The 21,286-nt window shown below is 41.2% G+C and overlaps 1 protein-coding gene across 1 annotated transcript in view; it reads right to left on the reverse strand.

The window, feature by feature from the left end:
* The window catches only part of enox2 (ecto-NOX disulfide-thiol exchanger 2), a 309,060-nt gene extending 289,195 nt beyond the window's left edge, over positions 1 to 19,865 (reverse strand). Inside the window, exon 1 of the mRNA XM_031798030.1 lies at positions 19,661 to 19,865. The gene's annotated coding sequence lies outside the window, so the exon portion shown is untranslated. The remainder of the gene's footprint in view (positions 1 to 19,660) is intronic.
* Between the last annotated feature and the right edge of the window lie 1,421 nt (positions 19,866 to 21,286).

A 21,286-nucleotide genomic window follows, 5' to 3' on the forward strand; every position in this document is an offset into this window, starting at 1 on the left:
ATTTCTTTGCAAAGGGCAGAAAATCTGAAAAAGTTTCAATTATTCCGCTTTCATTAAAATAAAATATTTAAAAAAGGTTAGTCCCTTATGCCTGCTTATGGATGATTCAGACCTCTGATTTTAAAAAATCGTGCTGATCATTGGCACTGCAAACCTGAGACAAAGGGGATCAGTCAACCTGATTTAATCCAATAACTTTCACCTTTGTTGTTGGTTTAGTGAACCATGTTCACATTATAAATACCGGTAAGTTAACTTTCCTGAAGACTGAAAGACTTGTTTGCATCAAGTTAGTGCCCAGGATTTCTCTCAGCAGCCGAGCAGTCTTGTGGTATGCAGACGACCCAGGTGGATCACATATCCGAGGAAGTATGAATGGAGGCTGACTGTTCATAGAACTCCAAAACATTATTTTAAATACCAAGACAACAATCATAACTGCATTTCAGGTGATGACAAATCCACTTCACCATGAAAGACAACTTTTATTAGGCGGAATCATGAAGATGTCCTCTTAGTAATGTACTGCTGGACAGACTATACCAGAGTAGATAAGAGACAGCAATGACCTCTTGTCATTTTTGTCAACAGAGCTCCAAATTCATCACCGGTACAGATGGTTCAATTCCACCAGGAAAAATACAATCAGCACCAACATTGACGAACTGTCCACATGACAAATTAGTTGTTTATGAGTATGTGAGGTCCCTCAGTCACAGGGTTAGGGCCAAAGGTATTTTCAGCACCACAGTCAACATTACAGAGAGGCACCTTTCCTTTTCTGATAGTGACTGTTCACTCTGCAGTCACACATGAAGCATTCCTGAATATTGTTCAGGTTTGATGGACAAATGTGTGATGTAGTTTGACTGTGGTTAGGTGTGGAGGACACTGCAGAATTTCCTGTGCTGGAATACTCTGGAGCAGAGTGCAGTCCACCGGTCACCCTCAGCGAGACAGGCTGCTTAGAGAGACCAGCGTTTTCAGGCTTGGAATATGAAATTAATTTACTTCACACCTCTGGCAGACTTTAAATCAGGACCCATTCACCTCTGATGGGAGGACTAACAACATGAGGCTGGAAGCACTTACCACAGCTTAACGCCAAATGGGAAAAGACACCAAGGGGTGGCAGATAAGGTTTCTGGTTTTGCTGTACAGGAGAGTTCAATTATACTGGATTGTGATGAGAAATAATTACAAAACAAAAAGTCCCAACAGCCTAATAATCTGCACAATGAAGGACCTTCAAACACAGTAAGAACATAGGCTTGTTGATGTGTAGCCTAACAGTTTATGCAATTAACAGTCCAACAGTTTGGCCTAGTTTAATACTGTATCATACATCCATTTATTCATGTCTCCCTCCTTGAAGCTCTTTGAGGATGAGGGGGAACACTGTCTCCAGTACTGTCATTTCATTTCAGCTACCAGCCCTTTCATGTCCAAGGTAGTGAGAAGATGGTGAAACTTCTGAAGGAGATTTATTTTTAACAAGAGCCTTTACGGGAGTAGAATAGAAGCTGTGTAACAGGATACCTCCAGAGACCAGGTGGGAATGAGTAAGTTTGCATGCCTACTAAATGTCTTCATCTATGAAATATGCATGCTGACATTTTCTGACGTAGTGATCAAACATGTACGCATACGAGGGCCTTCACCACCTGACACCGGGTTACTGTGATTAGCTTGCCATGTCTAGATGGACGTTATGGAAGCAGGTTGACTTTTGCCATGAATCTTGCCTTTGAGGCAAAACTGAGCAATTTCCACAAGATAGGCCAGCAGCAATGTCAAAATTGGTTAGATTGTAAAAACTAATGAAAACCAAAAAATTGCTTTATGGTCTTCATTTAAGGCTAGGTTGAGGCATTAGGGTTAGCAGTGTGATTAAGGTCAGGTATAAAATGTGATTTTATTACTTAGTGGCTGTGCCAGCTGGAGACAACCATGCAGAGCGGCCTCCAGGGCAAGACTCATGACAATAAATGGCAACCTGCGTTATGTACGGCCATGTGGGACGTAAAACTATACATTGAACAAAGTCAACAAAACTGGCAGGCTAGAATAGACATTACATTAGCTTATGACTTTTTGCCATTTCACTTTCCAAACTTTACCATCCACCTGTGTCCACCATGACTAAAAGCTCCACTCTGCACACACTAGACAAAGCCAACAAAACTGACTGAGCAATCTGGCTCTAAATTCTACATTGCAGGCCAACAGCTGTCAGCAGCATATCCTTTTGGTCAACTTGGTGTCCAAACTTTAAGAGATCCACCTGCCTCCTTCAGTCTGTCGTTCCAGGTACGGAGCAGCACCTTCCAGATCATTAGTCTGGGCAACACTCCACCGCCCAATCAGATCAGAAGCCCTCACTAATAACCAGTGGGAGGCCAATTAGACTGAGGAGCTCATGTCTCATTTGACAGTTCTCACCATTCCTCCACGAGAGGGGGTCTCTGCAGCACATTATTGCAGTCCAGTGACCGTTAAAGCCAATTATTATAACTGCTATGAAGACAGGACTCAGCTCAAACAATTTTTAACTATTATTGTGAGCATATTGATTCCAGGGTCCCTGACTCCCCGATGATGAAACAAATGGGTCTAGCTTGCTGCAGGAAATTCAGTCATCATGCCATTGTATCCAAAGTTTAATCTTGTGATATAGTTTGTGTCAGTGATGTTTTGCAGAGGGCAGAGCTAGTGTAGCTTCTATGACAGACAAGGAAAGACTATGAAAAAAAGTATCTTGACTAGCTACGTTGGCTTAGTCGCTCTTATCTGTTCTTTATTTTATTTATTTATTTATTTTTCCAATGTCCGAGGATCAACAAAACATTTAATGATAAAAGCCAACCTTCCTCAAAGAGTAGGACAAAAACCAATTTTGGCCCAAATTATATCAACATTATGATAGCATCTACTAGCTAGGCCAAAGTTTTGTAAATTGGCCTTGGGCCGAAGAGAACTAGTTCCTTTGGAGTCAGGGAAGGTCTGACAAAATCATTGCGGGAGCTGCTCAGATTGAAATAACACTGGAGTAAACATTCCTTAATATCGGCTCAAACAATGTTTGTGAAATTTCTGTAAAAATTTACAAGACTACTTTCCCAGCCTATGCTTCCAATCTCCTCCGCCAAGACGGAAAGTAGCATACACTTGGCTGTACCTGTATCCACTTTGCATTAACGCAGAATGAACGGCTAACAATCCTACTATCATAAAGTATTCAAACAGGTTCATTGGAACTAAATCTTACTTGGCCTGTAACTCATATTTCAATAAGGGTAGGTTTACATTGCAGACGTTCACATCCTAGGTAAATAATGGCAACAGCTAACAGACACAGTCCTAATGAGTCAACTGAGAAGTGTGAGAGCGCTCTATACCAGCCTCTCAATCACACATAACAGCCATTGATTTCTGTCCTTGAGACTGGAGTAGTTAAGGCAACAAGCACAAAGCAGCACTGAGCATGGCTAATCCTCTGCTGCTGACAGTCTCAACTCATTGCATAATGTAGGCTAGCGGCAGGCTAATTTTGTATGGTACATTTAGCTGACATCCTAATATCAAATGCAAATGCTAAGGTATGCATTTGCAGCTCTTCTGAATACAAGAGAGTAACCTTACTCCATTTGGACAGTGAGGACACCTAAACCACAGCAGTCATTAAATGACCCCCCATGCACCAACAAAACAGAATATTCAGTGACATGCCGTCATGCGTTATTGTTGCAGTGTGCGGTCATGGTGCTAACTGCACACTGGATCAATCAGACAGATTCATGAAGCAGAACGTGCTGACATGACGGATCCAGAGGCTCCCATCACATCCAGCTGCTGCAGTAACTGACCACTGCTCAGCTCACATAGAAATCTGCAGAGGAAACCAGGTCAGGCCCACACACTGCTAAAGTGGAAGTATTATACACAAGAGACCAGGGCAGACTACAGTATAAATAGAAACAGATCTCCTTATAAACACTAAAAGAGCCTCAGGTGCCTTGCATTTAATCCTAGTCTTATTTACAAACTCTGGCAGCCATCACCTGTAGAGAATTTAATCAGCTGGGCTTCAAACGGTGTGTGTCAAAGCTCTGTTTAACCTTTGGCTGGCAACAAACTGTAATGCGATATAATTCTACTCTTAGCTGGAACTAACGCATGAATTGAACAGCAAAGGTGAACGAGAAATGGGTTTTGTAATGGGTTTTGTTTATCTTTGCTCTACATGCATGTCTAATTCAGAATGAGTAGCAGGGGAACCATTGCTCCTCTCTGGTCCAATAATAACACTCCCTCCAGATGTGGTGAGTTAAAGGAGAAACGACAGCCATGGAGCATCGTCCTCCACTTGGGGCTTTCTGTCCTAGTCAATCATCAGCGCTCCTCCAATGGACACAGCCTCATGGGAACAGAACTGTAGACATTGGCTGGTTCTATTGACAGAGAGACTGGAGTCTGTCCCAGAGTCACCTCAGCAGCAGTTCAGCTGCTTCAGCCTCGACACGGAAAAACAAACAGAACAGTCTCTCAAATTCGAATGATTAGCCAATGTCGTCTCATCCCCTCTAGATTATGGAGAACACAGGGTACTTCACATCTATCCTGTCATTCCTGTATGCCTGGTGATTATGGTGACTAACATTCCTAGTGATTTTGCCAACAGGGGCATAGAGTAGCAGACGAGGGCCCACCCAAGTTTTGAATCATAGTTAGAAGTAACAGATGTGCCTCTGGGAGCAGAATTCAGAGTCAGAGGTTCAGGATTAGACCAGTAAGGACAAACTTTACCTCATTATTGGAGTGAGATCTACAGACCTGAGTGAGACCCCATATTTCACTGACATTAGCAGTAATAATCCACTAATCCCTCAAATCTCACCAAAGACGGGCAATTTCAGGAGAAATTCACCTTATGAGCACTGCTGCAGATGAATGTCTTTGCGGAGCTGCTTGGGTAATGATCCAAATGCATTTCCACCTGGAGGCGAGCTTTCCACTGGTGTCCCCATCAAAGGCTCATCTTCCAGGAATTTATACAAGTGTCGTCTAAAAGCCCACTGCTTTCAAGTCCTTTATGTTCCCACACACATTCAAAATGTGTCATATTACGGATGGGTTGCTTGCTTCTTCTTCTGATGCTGCCATCAATTTAAGCTGGCACTGCTACCCTAATAGCTGATTAATCTACTAGCCACTATGGGAAGGTTTACACTACAAACCCCAGAAATTGCTTTTTTTGAGCATGTGGTGTAGCAATAGTTTAAGAATAAATTGTAAACATCTCTGCTAATGCAAATGAGGCTGTCAAAAAGTTTATTCTAAGAAAGAAATTACTTTCATTTTCTTCACAGTGTGGTGTAGGCTACGCTCTTTTTGACAGTCAGGAACTGTTTAGTATTATGCCCACACGCACACAAACACCTCCCACGCAAAGCACTAACCAATAGTGTGCTCCATTGATGTCTTTACCAACTTGACGTCAAAAGGAAGGATTATATTTATCCTCAGTTGGGTTTCCGTTAGCCGGTAATAGCCAGATTTTGGCAAAAAAATAAAATAAATAAAAGCCAATAAATAAAAACGGTCACTGGCCAATAGTCCAGGAGAAGAAAAATAAATAAATCGGATTCCAAGATATTGCTTGTTTGCTTAATCATTGATGTACCCATCGATCAAAATACATTTGACCGGTTATGCCTAACAGTCTATAGGCGAATTTGCATAATTAAGTGGTATTAAATTGGCGCGTGTATTTTCATTAGTTAAGTTTATCACATTTATCACAGCATATAGATACAGAGTCTATGAGCAGAAAACCTGTCACAGTGCGAGAGCTGCTGCTACAGCTTCTCAAACAGCTCATTTGTTGCCGCTGTAGTGAAAGGTTATTTTAAGGTTATTTTAAGTCCAGTCATTGCGTAACAATTCTAAATGCAATCACGTGTTGAAAACAATTCTTGGCCACGATTTAAAAAAGCTACCATTTTAATTCCTCAATTGGTATTCAATTCACCATTCAAGTGCATACAGGCAACGGTAGGCTTTAGCATGTCATACACCACTTTGCAATTAGCTGGAGGCAGTATGCATTTTCAAAACATAATTGTTTGAAACCTGAACGTCTTAAATCATATGAGGCATGTCTTGCCTTGCTTCAAAGTAAAATACAACCATAGAAATGTGGAGACAATTATTTATATAGACTTTCATATGCAATTGAAACCAGTAGCCTATTTCTCTCATGTTCTCCTGGTTTCCAAATGAACTTTTTTTTTTTCATTGTCTAGTAAGCAAAGGCACACTCCTAGTCATATTAGCAACCTATGCTAGTTGTTGCATCATTAGATCTCCCCTCTTTCTACATTTCTAACAGATTTTCATCTCTGTCACATGAAACCTTGTATGTGCAGTGCGCTTTTGACACCAGGGTCTTCTCACCAATTACATTATGGAATTAACATTCGCATGTAGCCTATGGCCACAAGTTCATTGTTCTGTTAATATGAATTACCATAATCTAAAACGTGATTTCTGTAATTCTGAGCAAAGTGGGTGGACGCCCTAAATCAGGTTACGCATCCAAATCATATAAGTCCATTAAATTAAAATGGTACCGGTCCAATGTCAGGCTGAACATTTTCCTGACATACACCCTGATTCTCAGGCAGATGGAGGGTTGGGGGGGAAAGAAAAGTATGGACATTAGCCTCTGACACTGTGTATGCAACTTAATACAGACTGAATCCCCTCAACCCCTTTAACAAGGCATTTTACCCTGGAGCTGGGCAAAATTGACAAAAATGTATATCATGATATGACTCAATTATTACCTTAACAATTACCCAATTATCCATATTACAGTGTCATAGCCTACTGGAGTCAACATTTAGCTCTCAGAGACCAATATGAGTGCACTCCATTGAGAGTTTAAGATTCTTGTTAATCTACCTGCACCGCCCAATTTACAGTAGTTATTAGAGTGAAAGAATACCATGCTATTGTTTGAGGAGAGTGCACAATTATGAACTTAAATGTATTAATAAACCAATTAGGCACATTTCGGCGCCTAAAACTTTTCACATACATTGCTGCCATCTAGTGGCCAAAAAAGAAATTGCACCTGGGCTGGAATGATGCATTATGGCCTCTCTTGCATTTCAAAGATGGTACCAAAAAAACATTCTATCATCTTTTACCAGATCTAATGTGTTATATTCTACTACATTAATTTCACATTTCCACAAACTTCAAAGTGTTTCCTTTCAAATGGTATCAAGAATATGAATATCCTTGCTTCAGGTCCTGAGCTACAGGCAGTTAGATTTGTGTGTCACTTTAGGTGAAAATTGAAAGAAGAAAAAAAGGGTCAGATCCTTAAGGAGGCCCCTAGTGCCATTTTTTATAGAGGTAATTGATATTAAAACTGGCTAATTTTTCTATGCTGGATGAGTAGATTTTAATTTTCCTGGACTAAAGAAAGTGAGACTTTGGCTTTTCACACAATGGACTGAGGACCTCAAAGTTTTAACCTACTGTATTGCTTGAAGACTATCTGTGCTGCACGTTTTCAGAGTCAATTCATTCTACAGCAGTGCACCAAGGGCAAGTTTCAAACACAGTACATATTGCTTTTTGAAGAAAATCAGGGCTTGACATTAACGTTTGTCCAGGACAAGAAAAGGAAATTGGTGGACAATAAGAATAAATGAGTTGTCCGAAAGGACAAGTACATTTCTCTCTTAAAATAACAATATTAACAATTACTCTTATCAGTGTCCTCTGGATGCGACGTATTGCTGTTCTCCAAATTTCTGCAGAGCATTACACAGCAGGATTTTTTTGGCTATTGCATTGACAGGCAGAGCGGTTATCCCCGGTTGCGAGAGGCGCAATTTAAAGCAGATCAGTGTGTAACTACGTGTGCACAATTGTTGATATTCTTTGCCAATTAGTGAGTTATTTACACAGTTATAGCACATATTTGGTCAGCAAACAGGCTTCGTACGGTCATGAAAATCCTGGAAAAGTTGTTTGTTCATCAGCTGCATGTGTGCCAGAGCGAGTGGACCAGCGGAGAGGACGACATTACAGCAGGTAGGCAAAGCTTATAAAATAACAACAGACTAACTAGATAGCAAATTCAACACATAGTGTAGCCTGGCTAGTTATTATATGTAGGCTACTGAGCTTGTCTGCTGATGCTTTAAGCACACATTAAATAATTAAGACATATCACTCAAGAGGGAGCCAGAGTACAAGAAAAAAACCTGTTGCAGAACCACCACCTCCAGCTGGCCTTCGCAGACTCTGCCATTACGCTCCCGAAGTTGCCGATAATATGCTACACCAGGGGTCGGCAACCTTATTCATTTGAAGTGCCAACTTACCTTACCATTACTACCGATCTGCGTGCCAGTTATGATTTTCATATTCACATTTTCATGGAAGTCTCAAAATCATCATGATTCATAAAAACTTTATATAAATTAAAATGATACAAATCTAAAAGTCTTTACTTGCTGTTTGAGGTGAAGAAAATTTAATCACCATATTCTTATCGGCAGACTCAGTAGCCTCGGTTTTTCTGCCTTGCCTGGTTCACCAACTACTTTGCAGACAGAGTTCAGTGTGTCAAATCGGAGGGCATGTTGTCCGGTCCTCTGGCAGTCTATGGGGGTGCCACAGGGTTCAATTCTCAGGCCGACTCTTTTCTCTGTGTATATCAATGATGTTGCTCTTGCTGTGGGTGATTCGCTGATCCACCTCTACGCAGACGACACCATTCTGTATACTTCTGGCCCTTCCTTGGACACTGTGCTAACCTCCAAATGAGCTTCAATGCCATACAACACTCCTTCCGTGGCCTCCAACTGCTCTTAAACGCTAGTAAAAACCAAATGCATGCTTTTCAACCGTTCGCTGCCTGCACCCACACGCCCGACTAGCATCACCACCCTGGATGGTTCCGACCTAGAATGTGGACCTCTATAAGTACCTAGGTGTCTAGCTAGACTGTAAACTCTCCTTCCAGACTCATATCAAACATCTCCAATCTAAAATCAAGAAGATCACTTCACCAAACTTACCCTAGTAAAACAGACTATCCTACCGATCCTCGACTTCGGCGATGTCATCTACAAAATAGCTTCCAATACTCTACTCAGCAAACTGGATGCAGTTTATCACAGTGCCATCCATTTTGTAACTAAAGCACCTTATACCACCCACCACTGCGACCTGTATGCTCTAGTCGGCTGGTCCTCACTACATATTCGTCGCCAGACCCACTGGCTCCAGGTCATCTACAAGACCATGCTAGGTAAAGCTCCGCCTTATCTCAGTTCACTGGTCACGATGGCAACACCCACCAGTAGCACGCGCTCCAACAGGTGAATCTCACTGATCCTACAGCCAACACCTCATTTGGCCGCCTTTCCTTCCAGTTCTCTGCTGCCTGTGACTGGAACGAATTGCAAAAATCGCTGAAGTTGGAGGCTTATCTCCCTCACCAACTTTAAACATCTGCTATCTGAGCAGCTAACCGATCGCTGCAGCTGTACATAGTCTATCGGTAAATCGCCCCCCCCAATTTACCTACCTCATCCCCATACTGTTTTTATTTATTTACTTTTCTGCTCTTTTGCACACCATTATCTCTACCTGCACATGACCATCTGATCATTTATCACTTGTGTTAATCTGCTAAATTGTAATTATTCGCCTACCTCCTCATGCCTTTTTCACACAATGTATATAGACTCTTTTTTTTCTACTGTGTTATTGACTTGTTTATTGTTTACTCCATGTGTAACTCTGTGGCGTTGTCTGTGTCACACTGCTTTGCTTTATCTTGGCCAGGTCGCAGTTGTAAATGAGAACTTGTTCTCAACTAGCCTACCTGGTTAAATAAAGGTGAAATAAAAAAAGCCTACATTTGCGGCGCAGGCCAGTTAGCTTAGGCCTACTTCTATGCATAATCAGGTGCACGTCCTTACTCAACATCGACAGGAGCACTCCAAACAAAACTAATAAATTCATCGATCGTAAATGGAATGAATCAGAACCAAAAGTTGTTTCTCACAGGTGCAGCCTAGGTTGTGCGCTCAGCAAACTACGTGTCCACTCCGACAATGAGAAATGTAAATTACTTTAATAATAATAACATTAAATCCATTAACAGGAATTACGGTAACCAAACTAACATTCTAGATTAGAAATTGTGGGAATTAACAGTAAATGTACTACTGGTGATACTGGTGTGGGTCCGTAATGGATTAGTCCACCGAGACAGGTGGACAGCCTATCGACCAGTCGACTAAATGGGGTCAACCCTATCATATATTAATGTAATTGGCCTAAACTTTCCACGGGCATAATCACAAACGGAGACACGCAGTTGATGGAGTACGTTAATAAACTAATGCGTTGCCTACTCTGGTTGTAAACCCGTCTCCCCAGTGCCTCTATTGGGAGCTGAGAAATAAATCTGATACCGTTAGAAAGCAGGGATTCTCATCTATTCAACATTGGTCATGTCTGAGAACTTTAAAATATATTCTTAAAATAACCTAACTGAGAAATATCTCCCATGCGGTCAATAAATCTCCCCTGAAACATTAACATTTTAGACTTACAAGGTTATGGATAAACATGTCTTATGCTGCATTTCGACGAGGGATGCAAAACCCGTCATACCACTTTTCATAGCGGGTCAAGAAAGCAAGAAAACGGACACAAAAGCAAGCCAGCACAACGGTATGCGTTACTATGGTGATTACAGTAAACAAACAGTGCAAATCAACATCCAGTAGAAAATAACGCCGCGGCAGATGGCAAAAGTTTAAATATTGGAACTCTGGCGGCAAGTCCCGTCTACCGTGGCTGCTGAAGGCCTGTCTCAACGGCATTTAGCGCTGTGCTCTCAATGAAAACAATGACATCCAGTTTGTGGTCTACCGTCTAACGCATACCATCTAAACTCAGCATCAGTTACTTACCACAACGATCATTACTTCTGATGCACCGTGGGCTTACGTGAATCATTAAAAGACCACATTTGATTGCATGTAAACAGCTGCTCATCTGTTCAGAGGGGTTGGTTTAAATGCGGAACACATTTCAGTTGAATGCATTCAGTTGTTCAATTGACAAAGTATCTCCTTTCCTTTCAGACAGTGAGTCCTCTTGACCGCCTTGAACTGATGCCTGTGAGCAAGGAGCTTTTCTTGTGTTGCTAGGTTACAAAACTCTCCTCCATATGGAGGCACAATCAGCAATGAGGCACAATCAGCAGCAATGTTTCTTTCTTACAAGCAACTTTAAGCTCCACGACGGAGACATGTCTAACACAGTACCAGAGACCCTTATCACAATCCAGTGATTAAATCCATTTCACCTGAACTCTAGGAAACATAACTGTGCCGAGCTCCCTGCCTTCCAGGACGTCTATATCAGGCGGTGTGAAAGGAAGACTCGGAAAAGGGGCGCCGGTGCGTCAACTAAGGCACCAACAGGCTCCTGAACAGCTGCTATCCCAGGGATTATCAACTAGATTCAGTGGAATGCAAATTGACTGCAAGAAGACCAAACAGATATGTTTGACTAAAACAATTATTTTAAACCTTGCTTACATTTGAATACGATCATGTGTGAGAACACTTGGGAACAGATTCCTCAAATCACTTTGAGTTGATTTCCGGGTGTTTTTCTTTGTTGCTCAGAAAGCTTGTGGGGACAAATAAAACCAGTTGGGGAACCCTATTATTGAGCACGACTGACTTTACACTATAGAGGTCCAGACTCCAGACCTCTTAGTTGATGCTAGATGTCAGAGGCCTGAAACGGTACACTGCAAAACTCAAATAGGCCATCAGCGTATAACGCGCTTGTGATAAAATGTCCAAGCACTTCCTACTGCTTCTGAAGAGTGTTTATGTTAACAAGCTAGCTGGCTATCGTAATCTGTGTGAGTGATTCATTTTGGGTGTACTCACGTTCTCATATGAACTGCAATGAAGCATTGTTCTGATAACCGGAGCACTGCATGTGATCAGGTCGCATAATAACAGTCTTAAATTCATAAACATAATTAAAGAAATGTTCACCGGTCATGCGGAGTTTGTTGACTTTGAGTAAGCACAGGTACCCCACCAGAGACAATATTGGTCTGTATCTGTGTGGTCTGCACTGCGGCGATAAGAGGCACTCGCCCACTTGAGAACTGCAGCTGTCAAGCCTGAGGTGATTTACAATCTGACATGAAATTGACTAAAATGCGAACCCTGTGCCATCGGTAGGGTATAAAAAAATGTTTGAGGGGGAGGACGGCTCATTATAATGGCTGTAAAGGAGTGAATGAAATGGCAACAAACACATGGAAAACCATGTGTTTGATGTATTTGACAGTATTTCACTTATTCCGCTCCTGTGGAGTGCATATACAGTCAAAGTCAAAAGTTGACACCTACACATTCAAGGGTTTTTCTTAATTTTTACAATTTTCTACAATGTAGAATAATATTGAGAACACCAAAACTATGAAATAACACCTATGGAATCACGTAGTAAACAAAAAGTGTTATATTATTTAAGGTAGCCAACCTTTGTCTTGACAGCTTTGCACACTCCTGGCATTCTCTCAACCAGCTTCATGATGTAATCACCTGGAATGCTTTTCCAACAGTCTTGAAGGAGTTCTCACATATGCTGAGCACTTGTTGGCTGCTTTTCCTTCACTCTGCTGTCCAACTCATCCCAAACAGTTAATTGTCGATGTCTGAGGCTGGTAACGCTAATGACTTAACCTCTGCAGCAGAGGTAACTCTCGGTCTTCCTTTCCTCTGGCGGTCCTCACGAGAGCCAGTTTCATCATAACGCTTTATGGTTTTTGCGACTGCACTTGAAGAAAAATTCACATTTCTTGAAATGTTCTGGATTGACTGACCTTCATGTCTTAAAGTAATGGACTGTCATCTCTCTTTGCTTATTTGAGCTGTTCTTGTCATAATATGGACTTGGTCTTTTACCAAATAGGGCTGTATACCACCCGACCCTTGTCACAACACAACTGATTGGCTCAAACGCATTAAGGAACGAAATTCCACAAATGAACTTCTAACAAGGTACATCTGTTAATTGAAATGCAATCCAGGTGACTACCCCATGAAGCTGGTTGAGAGAATGGCAAGAGTGTGCAAAGCTTTCATCAAGGCAAAGGGTGGCTACTTTGAAGAATCTAAACATATATTTTGATTTGTTTAAGACTTGTTCGGTTACTACATGATTCAATATGTGTTATTTCACCGTTTTGATGTCTCCACTATTATTCTACAATGCAGTTTTAGCTACAAAAAGAAAGAAAAATGCTTGAATGAATAGTGTGTCCAAACTTTTGACTGGTACTGTATGTATATATGCCATTTAGCAGATGGTTTTATCCAAAGCAACTTACAGTGTGTGCATACATTTGTATTATTTTTGGACCCAAGGGAACCATACCAACAACCTTAGCCATGCTAGCGCCAAGCTCTACCAAATGAGCCACACAGGACCCGAGAGGCTAGGGGTTGTCAGTTGTGGCTGTTGGATGGAGAAACCGGAGGACAGGCTCATTGTACTTCATTGGTACAGCTGAAGTCGGAAATGTACATACACTTAGGAAGGAGTCATTAAAACTCAATATTCAACCACTCCACAAATGTCTTAAACTATAGTTTTGGCAAGTCAGTTAGGACATCTACTTGGTGCATGACAAGTAATATTTCCAACAATTGTTTACAGACATATTATTTCACTTATAATTCACTGTATCACAATTCCAATGGGTTCATACACTAAGTTGACTGTGCATTTAAACAGCTTGGAAAATTCCAGAAAATCATGTCATGGTTTTAGAAGCTGCTGATAGGCTAATTGACATAATTTGAATCAATTAGAGGTGTATCTGTGGATGTATTTCAAGGCCTACGTTAACTCCGTGCCTCTTTGCTTGACATCATGGGAAAATCAAAAGAAACCAGCCAAGACCTCAGGAAAATAATTGTAGACCTCCACAAGTCTGGTTCATCCTTGGGAGCAATTTCCAAACACCTGAAGGTACCACGTTCATCTGTACAAACAATAGTACGCAAGTATAAACACCATGGGAACACGCAGCCGTCATACCACTCAAGGAGGCGCGTTCTGTCTCCTAGAGATGAATGTACTTTGGTGTGTGAATGGTGCAAATCAATCCCAGAACATAAAATAGATGGCATCATGAGGTAGGACAATTATGTGGATATTTTAAAGTAACATCTCAAGAAGACATCAGTCAGGAAGTTAAAGCTTGGTCGCAAATGGGTCTTCCAAATGGACAATGACCCCAAACATACTTCTGAAGTTGTGGCAAAATGGCTTACGGACAACAAAGTCAAGTTATTGGAGTGGCCATCAAAAAGTCCTGACCTTAAATCACACAGAAAATTTGTGGGCAGAACTGAAAAGGTGTGTGCGAGCAAGGAGGCCCACAAACCCGGCTCAGTTACACCAGCTCTGTCAGGAGGAATGGGCAAAAATCCACCCAACTTATTGTGGGAAGCTTGTGGAAGGCCACTCAATGTTTGACCCAAGTTAAACCATTTAAAAGGCAATGCTACAAAATACTAATTGAGTGTATGTAAACTTCTGACCCACTGGGAATGTGATGAAAGAAATAAAAGCTGAAATAAATCACTGACATTTCACATTATTAAAATAAAGTGGTAATCCTAACGGACCTAAGACAGGGATTTTTTTTACTAGGAATAAAATGTCAGGAATTGTGAGAAACTGGAGTTTAAATGTATTTGGCTAAGGTGTATGTAAACTTCCGACTTCAACGTCACCAAACCCACTGGCTCCAGGTCATCCACAAGTCTCTGCTAGGTAAAGCCCCGCCTTATCTCGTACCACACAATCGAGCAGGTATATTTCACTGGTCATGCCCAAAGCAAACACCAACTTTGGCCACCTTTCCTTCTAGTTCTCTGCTGCCATGGACTGGAACGAACTGCAAAAATCACTGAAGCTGGAGACTCATATATCCAGAGCAGCTCACAGATCACTGCACATAGCCCATCTGTAAAAAGCCCAACTACCTCATGCCCATACTGTATTTACTTATTTATCTTGCTCCTTTGCATCCCAGTATCTCTACTTGCACATTCATCTTCTGCACATCTACTATTCCAGTGTTTAATTGCTATATTGTAATTACTTCACCACCATGGCCTATTTATTGCCTTTTCCTCCCTTATCCTACCTCATTTGCACACTGTATATATACACATTTTCTACTGTATTATTGACTATGTTTGTTTATTCCATGTGTAACTCTGTGTTGTTGTATGTGTCGAACAGCTTTGCTTTATCTTGGCCAGGTTGCAGTTGTAAATGAGAACTTGTTCTCAACTAGCCTTTCTGATTAAATAAAGGTTGGGGGGGGATGTATATGGAACATAATGAGAAATGGTAACAAGCATATGTCATTCATGATGTAGAATTAAATAACTTAAACTGAGGGGCCTCCCAGGTGGCGCAGTGGTTAAGGGCGCTGTACTGCAGCGCCAGCTGTGCCACCAGAGACTCTGGGTTTGCGCCCAGGCTCTGTCGTAACCGGCCGCGACCGGGAGGTCCGTGGGGCAGGGAGGGTTTGGCCGGTATGGAAATCCTTGTCTCATCGCGCACCAGCGACTCCAGTGGAGACGAAGGTTGAAAGTCATGTGTGGGCAGAACTGAAGCCCGTACGGGAGATGTAGCGATGAGACAAGATAGTAGCTATTAAAAAAACAATTGGATAGAAAAAGGGGTAATTGGTAGAAAAGGGGGTAAAATTCAAAAAATAAATACAAAATAAATAAAAATAACTTAAACTGTGTACATTTGTCATCACCGAGTGCAGTGTCATCATTTCAGTCTCTTTTGGGACCCTGTCACATTCATATTCTCAGAATGTCACATCAAAATTCTCCTCTAGTGTTATGAAAATGCTAATATTTTTTACTTTTTATTGAGGTATGACAAAGAAATGTAAAGCATTTTAGCACATTTGCGCATTTTTCGTTGTTTAACACAGGACCCACGAGTACATAGCCTATGCAATATGAATTCAAGTTAATGGTGATTTCTTGGCTTATGAGGTACACTGCATTTTCAGATTACTACAACAGTATCATGATGAAATTTGGTCAAGAAATCTTTAATATATTAACACTCATTTTGCACAACGTCATATCCATAACTGTCAATTTTCCTCTAAAGTATTTATGAAAATATTAATATTTTCATCATTGTTGTTGTTTTTGTCTAGGCAAGCCTTCCTTTCAAACTGTCTTAATATTTTACCCTAAGACCTTGAGATTCACAGACTTTTACCGATGCGTCTGTTCTCCCAAAAATACTCGTCCTTAAACTGGTCCTGAACATCTAAAACTAAAAGCATTGTATTTGGTACAAATCCTTCCCTAAGTTCTAGACCTCAGCTGAATCTGATAATGGTGTGGCTATTGAACAAGTTGAGGAGACTAAATTACAGTGTTACCTTAAATTGTAAACAGGCATGGTCAAAAAATATAGATTTGATGGTTATAAAGATGGGGAGGTCTGTTCGTAATAAAGAGGTGCTCTGCTTTTATAACAGCGCATACCAAAAAGCAAGTCCCGCAAGCTCTAGTTTTGTCTATCTTGATTATTGTCCAGTTGTGTTGTCGAGTGCTGCAAGGAAAGACTTAGTTATGCTGCAGCTGGGCCAGAACAGAGCAGCACACCTTTCTCATACATTGTAATCAGGGGGCTAATATAAATACTATGCATGCCAGTCTCTCTTGGCTAAGAGTTGAGGAGAGTGACTGCATCAATTATTTTAATAAGAAACAATGTGTTCAAAATTCTAAATTGTTTGCATAGTCAGCTTACACACAGCTCTAACACACACTTTCCCCACCAGACATGCCACCAGGGGTCTTTGCACAGTCCCCAAATCTAGAACAAATTCAAGAGAGCGTACAATATTACAGAGACATTATTGCATGGAACTCCCATCGCTCAAATGAACTGCAAACCTGGTTTAAAAAAAACAGAAAGCAACACCTCACAGCACCTCTCCTCTATTTGACCTAGATAGTTTGTGTGTATGTATTGATATGTAGGCTACGTATGCTATTTTTAAATTGATGTAGTTCTGTCCTTGAGCTGTACTTATCTATTAAGGTTCTGTATTAGGTCATGTTTCATGTCTTGTATGTGTAACAGTATAACTTTACTGTCCCCTCGCCCAAACCCGGGCGCGAACCAGGGACCCTCTGCACACATCAACAACAGTCACCTACGAAGCATCGTTACCCATCACTCCACAAAAGCTGCTGCCCTTGCAGAGCAAGGGGAACCACTACTTCAAGGTCTCAGAGCAAGTGACGTCACCGATTGAAACGCTATTTAGCGCGCACCGCTAACTAAGCTAGCCGTTTTACATCCATTACATTTTTTTTTTAACCTTTATTTAACCAGGCAAGCAAAGCACACATGCGGAGATGATCCGTTCATCTACTCTAAAAAATCTTGAATTTAGACTCCAGACCAAAGGACAGATTTCCACCGGTCTAATGTCCATTGCTTGGCCCAAGCAAGTCTCTTCTTCTTCTCTTCTTCTGGTAGTGGTTTCTTTGCAGCAATTCGACCATGAAGGACTGATTCACACAGTCTTCTCTGAACAGTCCATGTTGAGATATATATATATATTTTTGACCTTTATTTAACTAGGAAGGTCAGTTAAGAACAAATTCTTATTTTCAATGACGGCCTAGGAACAGTGGGTTAATTGCCTGTTCAGGGGGGGTTTGAACTTGCAACCTTCCGGTTACTAGTCCAACGCTCTAACCACTAGGCTACCCTGCCGCCCCATATGGACCCCAGAAAGAGTAGCTGCTGCTTTTGCAACAGCTAATAGGCATCCTAATAAAATACCTAGATACCTTACCCCTATACATATCAAGGTCTAGCAGTCCAGTAACCCTGTGCAATGTAAATATGGTATTAGAACTGGCCCTGTACATAGCTTACATACTTCATGTTCCTTTTATTTATATTTCTTGTGTTTGTTTCTACCTTGTGTTATTTTTAGTGCAACATTGATATTGATTACTGCATTGTTGGGTTTAGAGCTAGCCAGAAAGAATTGTACTTGTGCATGTGACATTAAAACTTAAAACCTGAAACATAACATCAGGCCTGTGAGTGGTAAAACAGTATTACACCCACATTCATGAGCACAGAGATCATCATCGTTACCTCTGATGCACCGTGGGCTTACGTGAATCATTAAAAGACCACAGTTACTAATCTGTTCAGAAAGTGGTTCCTCTTAGCCGCCTCGATGGCTGTGAGTAAGGGGCTGTTCTTGTGTTGCTAGGTTACAAAAAAAACTATCCTCCATATGAATAACAAGTTTGTATGTTAGTGGTCCTGGTACAGTCTCTCTGTCTCTTTCTCAGTCTCTCACACACACTAGGTATAGTAGATAATGAGTTTTTTTTTTAAATGTCGTAGCTAGCTAACTTAGCCACGTCGTTTTGCTTTAGGTAGCTAGCTGGTAAATATTTAAACAGTCAAAGCTAGCTCAAGAACCAAATGCTATCCCAGCAGGAGGTAACATTAGCCTAAGCCATAAACCAATAGTATGGTACGGAGTAACGTTACTAGCCCGTACCAAGCCTCACTGTCAACACTTTTCTGTCATATGGGTACTTTGCTAGCCAACAGGATCCAACTAGCATATACACCTAGGTTGAAGATGACAAAGGTTAAGACAACGGGATTCTAATATCCCAGACCTATTTCAACAATGGGATCAGCCAGCGCCAACTTTCAGAATGTTTAATATTGTTATAAATCTAGACATTCTGTTACTTCGCATTGTTCAAGTATTCCCCATGTAATGTTAATGGGGAGCTAACATGGATGCCTTAGATGGATGTAAATGCATTTTAATTGCAGAAATAGCATTGCCCAATTCTATAAATGCATGGCTCTGGGACCAGCAGGGTGGATATATATTTCTATGCCAGAGGGACCAACTATACTAGTTAGCAACGGCACTAATCGTTAGCAAGGACGCTGGTATAGAATTAGCTATATGATCGCTATGGGCGCTGGTCCCAGATTTGTGACGACGTATTCACTAGGAACAAAACAGGACCAGACGGAAGCAAACAGACTTAAACGGGGAGGGGTCTACCTGAATTCGTTTTACGTTTGGAGTAAACGGTTTCCGTTTCAAAACGTTTGCCACGGTCTTCGTGCTAACGTTAGCTAGCTACGTAGCTAGGTAACCAAAGGAGTTGTATAAATAACCGGCCTTATTACTATCTGTGAGGTAACGTTAGATAACTAGCTAACCGGAAAACCCAAATGATACGAACTTCAAGAAATATTGCATGGGCTGTGCCTTCCAGTTAACTACCAAACAAATACACTTTCCTCGAGTTATTAACTTAGTTAACTAGCTAACGTTAGTTGGCTGTGGTTGTGACTTAGCTATGTTAGCTAGCGTTAGCTAACTACACACGCGGAAGTTAACTAGCTAATGCTATAAGAGCGGAATAGTGATAACGATATATCTGTTCCTTACTTCAGTTGTTTCTTTCAGTTTCCAGCTTTCAGACGACACCCCTTTTCCGGATCTTTCGTATGTCCTCTGTTACTAGCTAATAGCTTTGCACGCCACAGAGGTATAGCACGATCCAAGCCGCACAATGTTCACAATCTTTGATGCAAGCGACTCACTGGCAACGGCCCTGTCCAGTGGCAGTGTGTCAGCTGACCAAATTACGCGAGATTTTACTGCTGGGTTAAAGTCAGTGCCAAAATAAACTACAAAATTGATTTATGGGAACCCGGAGGACAACAACACGTGCTTGTTGCTGTCGAAGGCGTAATAACGACCTCTGTCGGAGAACCACTTGGAGAGAAAATCCATGCTTTAAATTTTTTATATAAACTTTACATAACCTGGTAAATTAGTTAAGAATAAATTATTATTTACAATGACAGCCTACCAAGGGAATAGTGGGTTATCTACCTTGTTCAGGGGAAGAACAACAGATTTTTACCTTGTCAGCGCAATAATTCGATACAGCAACCTTTCAGTTACTGACCCAACGCTCTAACCACTAGGCTACCTGCCACCCCCTTCATGCTGAAAGGTGGCATTGATCATAAATTTTGTCTCTATGGTTTATTTTCCTATTTGAAAAATTATTAGACTAGATCTGTCATGACCATTCAATCTAAGAGGTAATGTCCTAGATATAAAATATAATTCATTCATTCAAAGATATTGAATTTGGCCACTCAGTGTTATCTCTAGAGACAACAGACTTGGAAAATAAACATTAAACTAACTAGCCCAATCCTTATATGAAGGCGTTGCCTCAATTGCAAGGTAGCCTATCTGGCAGAGGTGGGATGAAGTCACTATAGAGATAAATAGTAATGGCATCTTTGTGTAGCACAGCTGAATACTGTTGTCCTGATTAAAGAAGCAATAAAACTGTCCTTCTTTAGACTAGTTGAGTATCTGGAGCATCAGCATTTGTGGGTTCGATTACGGGCTCAAAATGGCCAGAAACAAATAACTTTCTTCTGAAACTCATCAGTCTATTCTTGTTCTGAGAAATTCCATTTCTATTCCATTTGAGAAATTGCCAAGAAACTGAAGATCTCGTACAACACTGTGTACTACTCCCTTCACAGAACAGCGCAAACTGGCTCTAACCAGAATAGAAAGAGTGGGAGGCCCCGGTGCACAACTGAGCAAGAGGACAAGTATATTAGTGAGTCTAGTGTAAGAAACAGACGCCTCACGAGTCCTCAACTGGCAGCGTCATTAAATAGTACTCGCAAAACACCAGTCTCAACGTCAACAGGTTTACTGGGCCTATTGAAGGTAGTGCAATGTTACAGCGACACTATATATACAAAAGTATGCTGACAGGTGTATAAAATCGAGCACACAATCGAGCACACAATCTCCATTGACAAACATTGGCAGTAGAATGGCCATCTTGAAGAGCTCAGTGACTTTCAATGTGGCACCGTCATAGAATGCCACCTTTCCAACAAGTCAGTTTGTAAAATTTCTGTGAAGTGGTAGACCACACAAACTCACAGAATGGAACCGCTGAGTGCTGAAGCGCATAGCGTGTAAAAATCGTCTGTTCTCGGTTGCAACACTCACTACCAAGTTCCAAACTGC

The sequence above is a fragment of the Oncorhynchus kisutch genome, linkage group LG19 (genome assembly GCF_002021735.2).
Source record: "Oncorhynchus kisutch isolate 150728-3 linkage group LG19, Okis_V2, whole genome shotgun sequence".
Lineage (NCBI taxonomy): Eukaryota > Metazoa > Chordata > Actinopteri > Salmoniformes > Salmonidae > Oncorhynchus > Oncorhynchus kisutch.